The 12894-nt window shown below is 45.3% G+C and overlaps 1 protein-coding gene across 3 annotated transcripts in view; it reads right to left on the reverse strand.

Moving 5' to 3' along the window:
• The window catches only part of GBE1 (1,4-alpha-glucan branching enzyme 1), a 1374432-nt gene that overhangs the window by 1150614 nt on the left and 210924 nt on the right, over positions 1-12894 (reverse strand). The gene's annotated exons all lie outside the window — the stretch shown is intronic.

A 12894-nucleotide genomic window follows, 5' to 3' on the forward strand; every position in this document is an offset into this window, starting at 1 on the left:
AGTGTTGCAGGGGTGTCCCCCGTTATCCAGGGTTGGTATTTTGCAATTTTAGTTCTGCAGTGGTGTCCCACTTCCTTAAAATTGGAGGCGGGGACAAAAAAATAAATACAATTTAAAAAAAGAAAAAACTGCATGTGCGTTTTAATTGGGCAACGACCAAATTGATTTACGGTCAATTTGCCAAGAACAAATAGAATTCGATCAAACCTACCCAAACCAATGAGGAGCCAATACGCTGAAGCCAGAGTGAGCGAACGCTGATGGCAACCAGTAAGCCCATGGAACTAAAGTGGGTTACTGGCGAGCGGATGCCGCTCTGCAGAAATAACTGACAGAAAGTGAAGCATGGGGAAGCCAGAAAATCTAGGTAAACCCAAAGAAAACAAGTGGGTTACCAGGTTGTCAAACGGAGTGCGTTGCTTTGCAAAAATGCAGCGAGAGATCAAGAATAGTCATTAAAGAAATGAAAGCATTTGTAGAACCAGTTACGAATGGGTTATTAAACCCCTGCCTTTAAGAGCTAGCATTGTGTACAAGGATCATGCCCTTTAGAGTATGAACTATTCTGTGACCTTTTGAAACAAGGATCTCAATGAAGGCCATGCATTTGAGCTTGTGAACTGTTATCAAAGTGTATAGTGGAAGAGTCTCCCAGGGAATAAGGATGCCCTTAGGATGCTGAAGGGAAGAGTAAGCTTGGGGAAGGGAGCAATTTTTCTGAAAGTAAATGCACCTAGGGGAACAGCGTAATCCGCTCGGAAACCGATCATTACTTTTAATTTAAACTGGCTTGCTTTGGTACAAGTAGTCTTGGGAAGGAATCCATTTCCTGGAAATGTCAACATTGCCCAGTTGGTAACCTTTTCGTTGGATTTGAACTTGATCGGAGCACTTTTGAGAAAACAAAAAAGACAAAGCCCTTTACACCTTGGAGTTGTTTTAGTGTGAGGGCCAGCATCGGATTACAGATACAGGAAATACCTTTGTTTGGGCATCTTGATGCAGGATAGACCCATTAGTTTCAGTTGAGGTAGGGAAATCCCTCCTAGATTAGGGACTGAGGCATTTTCCAACCACCATTTGTTTTAATAAATGTGTGTAGCCACAGAAAGGTCCCTTGTGTCCGCGTCTCATTCCTGGCTCCTCACATCTTATTCTCAGACCTATTACGCACCCAACACAGAGAGAATGAACCCTTAACAAATTGTCTGGAATACTTTGCTTGTGTTTTCTAGGGTAGAGGCACTCATTTTTGGGGCATCTGAAGAAATGCAAGTGTTTTTGGCGCAAAGTAATGCTCATGTTGGCATTTGTATATAAAAAGTGTGCATCTGACAGATGTGCCAGAAACATGCGTATCTCTGATGTGCCTTTAAAAGCCCACTTATTTGCGCATCTTGTATGCAACAATTTTCACTATCTTGAGCACAGGACATTTTTGTGGTTTGTTTCAATACATGCAGCACGATATGTGAGATGGCACAGGTGCATCTTGAGATGTGCATGTTCTTGAGAATCTGCTTATGCGTCTTTCCAAGCAACAGATGTGGATTAGGATTCAGATAATTTAAACAGTTAATACAAGTCGGTCAGTTTAGTTCTGAAGCCAGCTACCATAAAAAAAATAAAAAAAACTTTAGTTCTCACTGCTTCCGATGCGGTTCATAGGCTAGTAGTTAAATGCGTCTACAATCCAACTACAGCTTAAAATGCCACTAGCCCGATGGCAACCTGAACAACGCATCCAGTGCATCGGTTCTCAGTGGTTAAAAACATTTAAATTGAGGGTTTATGCACTCCCAGTTTCCATCAGCATCTGGCTGGTCCCGTGTGATCTACTGACAATGGTCACCAGAAGTTCAACCCAGAGGGTTAGGAACTACACTTTGCCATTCTCTGTATGCTCTGCCTTTCCATGTTGCAGTGCCTAACATTTCCCTTCATCGGAGATCACAATTAGGCATGTTCTTCAAAAATTGTGCTCTTCCCATTTCAGATTCAACTTGTTACTATAGTGGACCCAGCATTTGGATGCAAGCAGAAATTATTCTCCATCTGCATGGCTGCATGCTGCTCTCTGTATATAGGAACATACTTTCTTTCCTAAAGTTAATAGTATAGTCCCAGTTGGAGTGTAAAGTAGATATGTATGTAGAACCAATCCGTTGCATACGATGATCGAGACAAACATTTGAGACAGATAATGTCTCAAATGCACATTTTCTATTGCTGTGCAGAGAAAGCAGTCTGTCTAATCAATCATCAATGCATACAGGGCAGGACCCTACAGTATGTAGCAAGGCCCGCATTATTACATATTGCAGTGCCTAAAGTCTTCCCTTGCAAAACAAAGGAGATGATGGCTGACAAGGTTAGAGTTAATCTTAAACCTCTGGCAATTGCTCCGGGCAACCCTCCAGAGCCTCGTTTTTCAGCCTACCAAGCGATTACAGTCAAGGAAAGGCCCATATGCAAATAGGGCCTCAAAAAGGGACAGTCCAGCTCGAACTGCTTTGACACATCCCTTCTGCACGAGACCGCAGAAAACCCCAGTCATGTTTCAGCCTCCTTGGGAATCATCAGTGAGGTGTAGCTAGGGTCTCTAGGCCCATAAGCCCACGTCTCGGCATACCCATCTGACTCGGGGTGGCTCAAGCAAAACAAAAGGGGTTATGGCTGAAATGTTTACAATTAATCTTAAACCTTAGGCAATTGCTCTGGGGAACAATCCAGACCATAGTTCATCAGCCTACGACCAAGCCTGATTTGCATATGGTCTTCCCCCTTCTGTAATGGTTCGCCAGGCAAAGAGCAATTGTCTGGAGGGATGCCCATTGCAATGCCAGAGGTTGAGATTAAATCCCCTCTCGTCTTGCTCAAGCATTCCCTCACCAGTTTCAGGAAATGGAAAATGTTGCACCATAGACCGATATTCTGCTACCATTCGAAGCATGTTTTGTCTTATCTGAAGATGTTGTCCCTTGTTCCCTATGGGGAGACCTTTTCCAAGTAGCCAGGGCGGTGAGTCCGCAGTCCAATAATCCCCCTGAGGTTGGTGCTCCGATGGAGGATCACATGGCGAAGGAAGTACCCGATTGGATTGGGGCAGACTATTCCCAGGAGACGTAGTATGCCCCCGCTTCAGGGCTACCAACCACTGCTCCACTACCAAGATCTCCTTCCGCCCCCTCTACCTAGAGCCAATGTGTTCTATTGTCCAATTAGTCAAAATAATATACTTGACAAGACTGAAATACCAACCAAGCATTTTACATCTAGTTTTAGAAGTACTGCGAAGAAGATAACAGAGTCCAAGGAGCACTTGAAGGATCAGCATCTAGCTTCTCACTGGATATCAAGTGAAATAACCACCAGCATGGGTGTTGAAAATGCGCTCAGCTGGGACGCAGTGGAAAAACAATCCTCCAAGGAGGAACTGCAGGAGCCGTGCACTGGGCGAACAGACAGGAGCCTAAAGGGAAATCCAAGAACAGAGAAAAGGAAGTGTAACACTGGGCCAAGGTGGAAGAACCACTCCCGCTGCTTCCATGACGAACCTCTGAACACCCTAGGCCCTGGTGAAGTGCATGTGAGGAAGGCGGCACAGCCAGGCAGAGTCAGATGTCTGCAGGGCCGCTTCAGAGCCCACCGTTTACCCGAAAGCTACCAGAGCCTCGAGGAACAAAGCAGCTGCGCGGTTAACACCACTACCACCAACAATGCAGCTAACACTTAGGCGGGTTACCCGAGAGGGGTTGGCAGTCCAGGGAAGCAAGGGGGTGAAGAGAGAAGTCGGAGCAAGAGGGGCCGGCACCCTGCAGGGACATTGCAACTGCCAGAACCACATCCAAGTCAAAGTATAACAGGGGCTGGGGGCTGGGACCCCCCTTCCCCTGCCCTCCCAAGGATAACCAAGAGAGGAATCTTATGTTTGGCAGGAGAGCGACTTACGCAAAACAAAAGGTGATGGCTTGAAGGTTTGTAATTAATCCCAACCTTTGGCATTGCTCTGGGGAACTCTGCAGATTAATTCTAAACCTTCCAGCCATCAACTCTTTTGTTTTGCATTGGCAGGAGAGTGAACCAAACAGATATGAAAACTAAGTGCAAGTCTGGGACCCCACACCTATATGAGAAGCCAAGAATATGAGAGTCTCCAACCCCGAGAGTGAAGGAGCAAACAAGGGAAAGTTGTATGCTTGGCAGGAGAGTGAACCAAGAAAATACAATTCAATGTCGCGACCCTGGGACCCTCACCCATGTGAAAGGCAAACACCTGAAATAACAGTGAACAAGAGGGTCTGGGACCTTGAAAGAAAGTCCATGAGATGACAACTGCATGGCAGAAGAGTAAACCAAGCTGTTCAGATTCGAGAGTCTGGGACCCGCCTCCATATAAGCAATTGAGAACAAGCGGGTCAAGGACCCAAGGCCAATCCTATGCTTGGTAAGGATGTGTGCTCAGATAAAAACTGAGCATCTGAAAAGTTTAGCCTTCTGAATTACCTAGTGACATTTACCTAAAGGGAAATAGGGCTCAGAGGCCCAAAAGGACTGAATCTACAAGACGTGTAAGGGAAAGGAGCACACCCCTAGCCTTGGAATCCTATACTTATGAACAGTGTTTATTTAATCACTTTTGATTGCCTGAGAGACTGAGAACTTTTGTTTGTTGGAACTATGGTGAACACTAACTTGGGAAGGGATGATCCTTGCAGTTGGTTTAAGTTGTTAGGGCAAAAGTAGGCTTTCGAGACCTGACAGTAATGGACATTTTGGTTTTGGACATCCTGACCATTTCACTAGTTTTCTTTGAGGCAGGGAACCCCCCTCTTCGGTTTAGAGGTAGAGAGCCCTTATTCCAACCCTTCTTGATTAAAAAAGTCTGTACCCAGAAATATAGCACCAATTTTTTTTTTTTATTTTGTATAACTGTATTAAACAGTTTTTACAAAAGGAGACCTTTCCTCGTGAGCTTTGTTTGGATTCTTTTAAGTTGGCTTGCGAGAGTTAAATCCTTAGGTGTTAGCCTTTCTAGGGGAGAGAGTCCAAGTCGAGGGCTTTGCAAAAAGTTTCCCATTGCAATGACTGGTTTTTGATTTAACCCATTCATCAGAAACGCCCACCAATAGTCTTCATCCAACCTAGAAAATTGAGAGTATATGTGGCTAAAATGGATTTCCCCGTTAGAGGCTAGTGCTTGGCAATTAAGGGTAAGATGCTTCAGGCTTTCAATTGTATCCGAGCAAAAGCGACAAGAATTCACAACCGTTTTCCTTCGAATCCCCAGTATTTCATTAGTTTAAGATGTTTAGTCTTGCTCTCAAGAAAGTTGAATGAATTTTCTTGTTTGGAAATTTCAGTTGATCGGCTTGTTTATTTTTTGCGCAAAAGGAGGCAGGTGAGCTGTGAACTTAAAACTCAACGCTTTTATCTGCGTATCACACCAGTCTGTTTTTGAATTTTTGGAAGTTTTGGTTGGATTAGTCAAAAGTTCATCTTCAGTACTTATCTCTTCTAAGATCGTCTGTTTTTTATTGATCCACGCTTGAAACATTTCGTTGGTGCCTTTCTTCATTTCCTCATGAATGAAGGAGTAGATTTTCTCTTTGGATGATATTGTTTTCCCGTACAGCATCAGACTGTTGAGACACTGTTCCTTTGAGCGAGATGAGACTGAGCTCTCTTATCAAAGCCATCGGAGTGGAGGCTGGAAGGCAGAGCTATTTCCTGCAGAGAAATCCTTCAAGGTTTAGCCAGATGGTTTCATGGATCAATGGGAATGCTTCCGCTCCGTAGGTGAGGGCTAGACCACCTTCGCCTTATAGAAGGTGATTGGAGCGAGAAACTACCAAATTTTTTGTCCATCAGAATAATTTGATTGGTCAAGATTTCGTTTTTAAGGACCAAGGTTTCTTGCATCAGTAGTCCTCAGTTTGTTACTAAAGGCGATTCCCAGATCACTTAAAGTTTCAACTTCCTCCAGCCGTTCTCCAGCGAGAAACCATGCGCTGCGGACTTTCCGTTTATATGATTTATCCTATCTCATCACTTTGGTCTTCACCGTGTTGCTTTCTAGGTCGTTGGTTTTGAGATATTCATGCAGGTTGTCCAATTTTCTCTGTAGCCCGATCTTAGTTTTATCGATTAAAATAATGTCATCCGTGTAAAGCAGTCTGCTGACCTTTTCGGTTCCCACAGTTGGTGGAAAGGCTTTTAAATCTTTTTCAGAGTGTTGGTAGTCTCCTGTATAAGCATTATACAGTGCTGGAGCCAATGGGCATCCTTGCTTCACTCTGCGGCTCATTGGAATGATTGTAGAAAGTAGACCTGTGCCGTTGAGTCAAACTCTCATAGATGTCTGCGAATACAGCTTTTATCGGTTCCAACAGAGAGTGAGGACAGTTCCAGTTAAGAAGTTTTTTTTCCACAGATTGTCTCTGTTGACTATCGAAAGCTTTAGACAGGTCAATGAAGGCCAGGAACAGAGGCGGGGCACCTTCCAATACTCTGCCCTTGAAGATGGTAAGCGTGAATATGTTGGTCGTTGTGCCTACGTTTTTTGTAAAGCCTGTCTGGAATGGGTCTCAACCTTCAGATGAAGAAACCCAGGCCTTGAAGCTGTCCAGAAGAAACGATCCAAAGAGCTTCCCTATGCTATCGAGCAGTGCGATAGGGCGATAGTTCATAGGGTCGCGTCTTTCACCTGATTTGTATATCGGCACCACGTTTGCGGTCTTCCAAGACAAGGAATTGATTTTGTTGATGAACAGGATTCAAAGATTTCGGTCACCAAGATAGACCAAGGACCCGGGTTAGACTTTAGGTCCATGTTTGAGAGCCCATCTGGGCCTGTGGGATGAGATTGTTTAAGCTTTCTGATTTTGCTTTTGATGTTGGTTGTGTTGAATTTGATATCCCATTTATTAGCAACTCCACAAGATATTGCAAATCAAAGGGGTCTAGAAAGTGAGTAATCCAGGATGCTTTTGGAACACTGTTTGTTACGTTATCTTGTGTTATGAAGCCTTTGGTTGATATAAGTGACCAAAATGCCTTGGTTTGCTTACCACTGAGTGTTCTCAGCATTGATTGAGTCTTCTTGGTAGAGTTGGATTTTATAGCCTTTTAGCCAGTTTGTGTATCGGTTGATGGCCGTCCGGGCTTCCTCACAATTCGTAGAAGGGAATCGAAGAGACTTACTTTTCGCTCGTCTCATGATGAGTCTTTCTCTGAGGAGCGGATTGTTATGGTGAGCGTTCGGCAGTATTTTGCTTGTTTTTTTGCACTTGGTACAGTAGCAGTAACGAGCATTAGTCCGTGAGGGTTGTAACGTCGCTTTGCTTGTTCAGCTTCTTGGCTTGGCAATAGCTGTTATGTCATTTACCGCTGTAGCCTTCAGTCGCAGATGTGTGCCTTTGACATTAGTCTCGTTGTTGGTGAGAATGGATGGACATGTGAGGTTGCTTGTATGTGAGGAGATCGCCCAGGTTGTTTTCAGGGTCTAGGGTTGCCATGCCGTCCGGCTAGTTCCCAGGTCGGAATGACCGGGTCTGATTTTTTTTTGTCTTTTTAAGAGTACGTTGTGCAAGTCATGACTCCATCAAGTTGGCCCATTTCTTTCCTGTAAACGATGCATCTATCGTTGATTTGATGTTTACCTTTCACCTGGAAGGAAGTTTTTCCAGTGAGTTTTCCGTTCTTTTTAACGCTATTTTAGAGTTCAAATCCCCACAGATAATTATGCTGTCAATTGTTTCGTCAGATCTTGCCTCATCACGGATTTCTTCGATCTTGGAGAGAAATAACTGTTGCGAGTTCCTTCAGGTTCCAATAGATGTTTATCAGTAAGTACGTTGTACCATTCTGTTGATTTGTATATGGTTGGGTGGGCATCGTCGAATCCCAGTGGCCAAGATATGGGGTTATTCTTTTACAACTTTGATTAGCTGGAGATTGGACCCTATACAGATTGCGGTTTGTAGTCCCGCCCTAGGTCTACCCGCAGGTACCGAGTGCTGAGAGAAAAGCAATCTTGAAGCCGTTGATCGTAGGTTTGACATCCATACTTCTTGAAGACAAAAGGTGTTGAATGTTCCTAAATTGATGTCAGAGGCGTATGTCAAGTGAGAAAAACCTCGGGTGTTCCATGAGCCCAGGGTCAGAAAGGAAGCGTCCTCAGTTTTTGATGGAGTTGTCTATGCTTCTCTGTCTTACTGCTGGTTGCTAGAATCGTGGTTTAGCTACTAGGGCTCCCGGGAGCCAGGCCCGTCGGTTTAGTTCTGCTTTTGTACGGCACAGTTTCTGATCGTTTACTGGGTCCATCTGTCTCTGCTTGGAGATGTCCTGGTCGATTGTAATATTCCCATTTTTTTGCAGGCTGGGCAGCACTCGTTCGGCTTCCAATGATCTAATTCGAGCCCTAGATGAAGTAATTTGGTTGTTCCTCGTTGGACATCTGGACAGAGGTTCGGCTCTTTCTCATGTGTCTATCTCTCGTCCTGCTGCCAGACATTCCAGTAGAGTGGGCAGCACGATCATTGTACTTGTTCCACGAAAAATTTCTTGTTTGTTTGTTCCTTATTTTCAGGATTTTTCTTGTTGTGGGTGTTGCTTCGATAATTAGAGGTAGATCTGGGAGTTTCAGATCTGCGACCTTGTAATTTTGTTTTTAGATTAACTTGGTTGCCATGAGACGAAGATTTCTTCGAGTTGCTTGACTCATTCTTTTAGGTCGTATCCCAAAGATCTTAGTTTGTTTTTTGCCTTAGTGAGTAAGGTCTTTGTGGCAGGCGATTGTATGTGAAGATAAACACTACCCACACGCTTTGTCTGAAAATTCTACGATCGTGATCTCATCTCCTCTGATGTGAGGTGCTTGAGTGATGGAACAAGGTGCAGAATTGTCAAGAGGGTTTTTCTGTTTAGAATAAACAAAGGGTCTTCTTTCCAGATGCATTCTAGGAGAAAAGTGTGGGTCTTGGTAGTTCTGAGCGTCGCAGCATTGCTCTTTTAATTCTACGGTAGACACTTTTCTCCCTTGTAGAATGCTCATGTTTTGGTTTTCTGGACGACCTTGGACTTGCAACAACGTGGTTTCAGGTTGGTTTGGCCAATCTTTCAGTGTATGTAGTTTTAGATCGAATTTCGGGCTCGGTCTTCGTGAAATGTGGCGACTTTTCAGGCTTCTATTTAGATGCACTCTAGAGCTCCAACTCGTGGAGTTCCTTGTCGACCTGTCAGACTGACTTTCATTTAACTTCTCTCGTCAGAGTCACACTGTTGATGGAACGCTGCTCAGACTTTGGTCGATACTTTTTTTGTTTGAGTTTCTTGCTGCAGGGTATTGAGTTGGTCCTAGGTCTTTGTTCTTTGCAAGAAGTTTGTTTCTTTTCTTCAAGAGTAAGGCTTGGAGAGTCTAAGACTGGAATTTTCAGATCCGGTTCGTCGTTGCTTTGAGAAGAGGTATCACGGTTAGCCTTTCTTTTGCCTCTTGGTGGATCTTTCCGCTCCAAGCCATCCTTATCCTCAGAAACAGGATTGGGGTTCAAAGCAGCATCCATCAGTTCACTTTCAGTAAGTGCTTTCGGAGTTCTGATCATTGTCAGAAGGAGTTGGTGACTCGTTGACTAGAGGACGTAGAGTCAGATCGACAGATTTTGTCTCAAAAGTCAGACGGGCTTGTTTTAGTGTGGAGACAGAACTGAGCTCAGTTTTGGTTCAAGCTGGTCGTCTGTTCGGTGTCATCTTGGAAAAGTCCCTACGGGTCTTTCGATGTCTTTTTGGATCGATAAGTCAGCAGATCATGTAGCACGTCCATTTTCTGAAGGTTTTCGCATCGGGATTTTCAACTTGCTTGTCTTTGCGGGCTCATTGCCCGGCAGGTGTTGCTTTCTAGTGTTAGCTGCGATGGTCTCCTTTGATTTGGTTAAGGGTAAAGTAAGGGGGCCTGCGTCCACAAATTTTGCTTGGTCCTGGCCCGGAGCCGAGCTGGTTGCTATGGGGGCAGCCATGCATTTGGACTCTTTCGGGACACCTGTAAACAAACGTTTTAACGGTGGTCTCTTCCGTTTGAGTAGCAATCTGGCGTTTTGTTAAAAATTCCAGCTACTCCAATTGGGAGGAGGCCTCTTTCGTGAAGGGTTAATCTCTGTCTTTTGCCGTGATATACCCTTCAATAAAAGGAGAGTCTTGTTTGGATATATGCCATTATTGTCAGTTGGTCTTTGGCTGTGTCGTTTAGAGCTTCATAAAGCTTGGTAAAGGGGCCAGTGCAATTGTTATAGTTGACATAATGGAAAACAGGTCTGGCCTTTTTGACAGAGTAGAGGGACCAATGTCACCTGAAAGGTCACTCGGTCTTTATTTCCTCAGGGTATTGATGGCTGTTGGGATAGTTGGGGAACCGCGGCGGACCATGGTGTTGCCAGTGGTTATCCGGAAGGGGTTGTTGGGCATCACACTCGCCGGGTTCTTAACGAGAGAGATCTGCTAGCTTGTCACATTCCAGTGCCTCCAAACCAGGCAAATTGTAAGAGTTTGAATTAGAGGTTTCCGCCAAGTTTGACGTCTTCTTAGAGCTTTCTGGACAACTTGACGTAAGGTCTTCCAGTGTGTACTTCTGGATAGGAGAGAGCTGCGTTGTTAGTTGGTCGGACGTGGTTTTTATTGGTTTAGGTGCGGGGCTTTACCCCTTCACTTGAGGGGCTTCCAATTTCCTTCAATCGATCAGACTTCAGTTGCCATCTTTTCAGGAAGGCTATTTTGCGCAGCGAGTCGTTCTCGGTCTCCTGAGTCTGTGCCGAACCTGGATGGGCGCGGGGGTTTTGACCAGGATAAATAGACGGCTCCTGGCACGTTCCTTCTAGTAGGTCTGCGTCTGACATCTCACCTTTTCCTACAATTTCGAGGCTTCCTATTTTTCCCCATGGAGAAAAAGTCAGCGAGGAATTCAGTCGTTGGTGTTTGAGGACTATGATGGAGGCAAATGAGCTTTGTTTTTTTGTTATGAGTTTTTTGTGGGCTGTCCATTTGCCAGATTTAAACTCGTGTTTTGACTGATTTTGAAGCCGGTCCATTTTAGGCAGTGTTGGTTTAGGGGGGCTTGTTAGCATGCCTAGAGTTGGCATAGAGTGTTGCCCCTTTGAGTTGGTTGGCCGTAGGGGGGGTAGTCTGAAAATTGAGGTTGGCGATGGGTGACTCAATTTCGTCATCTGAATACTCTATAGTAGAGTAAGAGCAGTTGTCAATAGTAGGGTCCTTTGCACTGCTGTTTAGAGGGCTGGCTAAGTATTCATGGATAGGGACATGATGAATGACTGCCTTAGTACTCTTTGGCTGAAGGTAGTGCTTGCTGAGCCAATGTGTCAATTGTCAAGGGAGGGGGAAAAATTGTATTTCCTTCCCACGTAATGGGAGGTTTTTTCTGGTCACCAGTCACTTCAATTGGCTTTTTCAGGTTACTGGAGTTAAGCGAGTTAGGGAAAGTTTGTTCGACTTTAACTGTCGGTCAGGGAGGAGCCTGCATGTCACTTCCAGTGCTCCGGGTGGAGCGGCGCACTGTGAGGCCGCGCGTTCCCGTGCCAGGTCTGCTGCAGGGACTTGCCTGGGATCGATCACGGAGTTCCTCCGAAACTCCTCCTTCGCCCCTCCTCCTCAGTTTTCCCGCCCGGGTCAACCGAGCCGCTCGCCGCCTCCGCAATGGGCTGTGGGTTGAGAGCACTGCATTGGCCAGATGAAAGGGCCCGATGCGAGGACGGACAACGTCAGGCGGTTGGAGGGGCAGTTGCCGGCAGTTCGCCATCCCTTACCCACCCGGGCACCACCTCGCTCATAGCAGGATGTTCAGGTACGTGGGCAGCCATGATCGGAGCGGGCACTTCTTGCGATTTCATGGGGCAAAGTTTAGCACTGGGGGGAGACAAAGGTGGGTGTATTGATCTTTTCCTTGCCACCAGGTGGAACAAGCCTTGTCGGGTCTTTGGACAGGGTTTCAAAGACTGGTGCGGCCATGTCAGGCACATTACGGTTGTTAGCGGGCTGGTCTTCCATCAGCACTGATGTTGTAGGAGGGTGTTCATGTAGGTCACTGCTGCAGTTTGTCATATTTTTGTTGCACAAAGTGGGAGCGTTTGTTTCAGTTGGCTTAGAATCCAGCCATATTCTATCTCAGGGTTTGATGCCTTTCTCAGGCGTGACAGCAGTTTCAGCAGGCTACGATGTTGCAAGCCGCTGTCCTCACTCTGCGTCCGTTGGCTTCTCAGCCAGTGAGCTTCATCACCATTCCGCCAGGCAGGCATTACCTTTGGCCGTGGGGCCGCCGCGGACTGCCACAGACTGAGCACCTCAGCGAGCAGCTCTGCGGCTGCTCCGCGGATTGAATGAGCTTTTGAAGGGAGTTTGGTCACGCCTCAGACCAACAAGGAAATGAACAGACTGCTCAGAGTGCTTCCCACAGACCAACGGCACCTAAGCGATATTATACATGAAATTATTACGAACTTACAAAGAGTGGAGATTTTGCTGAGGGGATACCTTCTCTGCGCATGCTCTGGTAACTAGTGTGTACTCTTTAGCACCAATGTATCCAAGCCTTTCCGCTGTACCCTTACACTAACAAATATTAGATCTGACTGAGATTGTGCGTGATAGTTTTCCTTACTGAACAAAAGCAGTTATTTCTGAACTCACAAACCTCAAAACAAAAACTTACATGGGAAAGACCTGGTACCAAATCTGAACATTTGTCTATTAAACTTGTCCAATGAACAAGACTGCAGTGTTCATGATACAAATATGTCCGTATTGTAGAAGACCTGTATGATCTTTTCAAAAGGTGCTATTTAGTACGGCTTTTCACAGTTCCAAAAATGTTGTTTTATTTGGAAATCTTCC

Source organism: Ambystoma mexicanum, chromosome 7p, assembly GCF_040938575.1.
Source record: "Ambystoma mexicanum isolate Mex_15411 chromosome 7p, UKY_AmexF1_1, whole genome shotgun sequence".
Classification (NCBI taxonomy): domain Eukaryota; kingdom Metazoa; phylum Chordata; class Amphibia; order Caudata; family Ambystomatidae; genus Ambystoma; species Ambystoma mexicanum.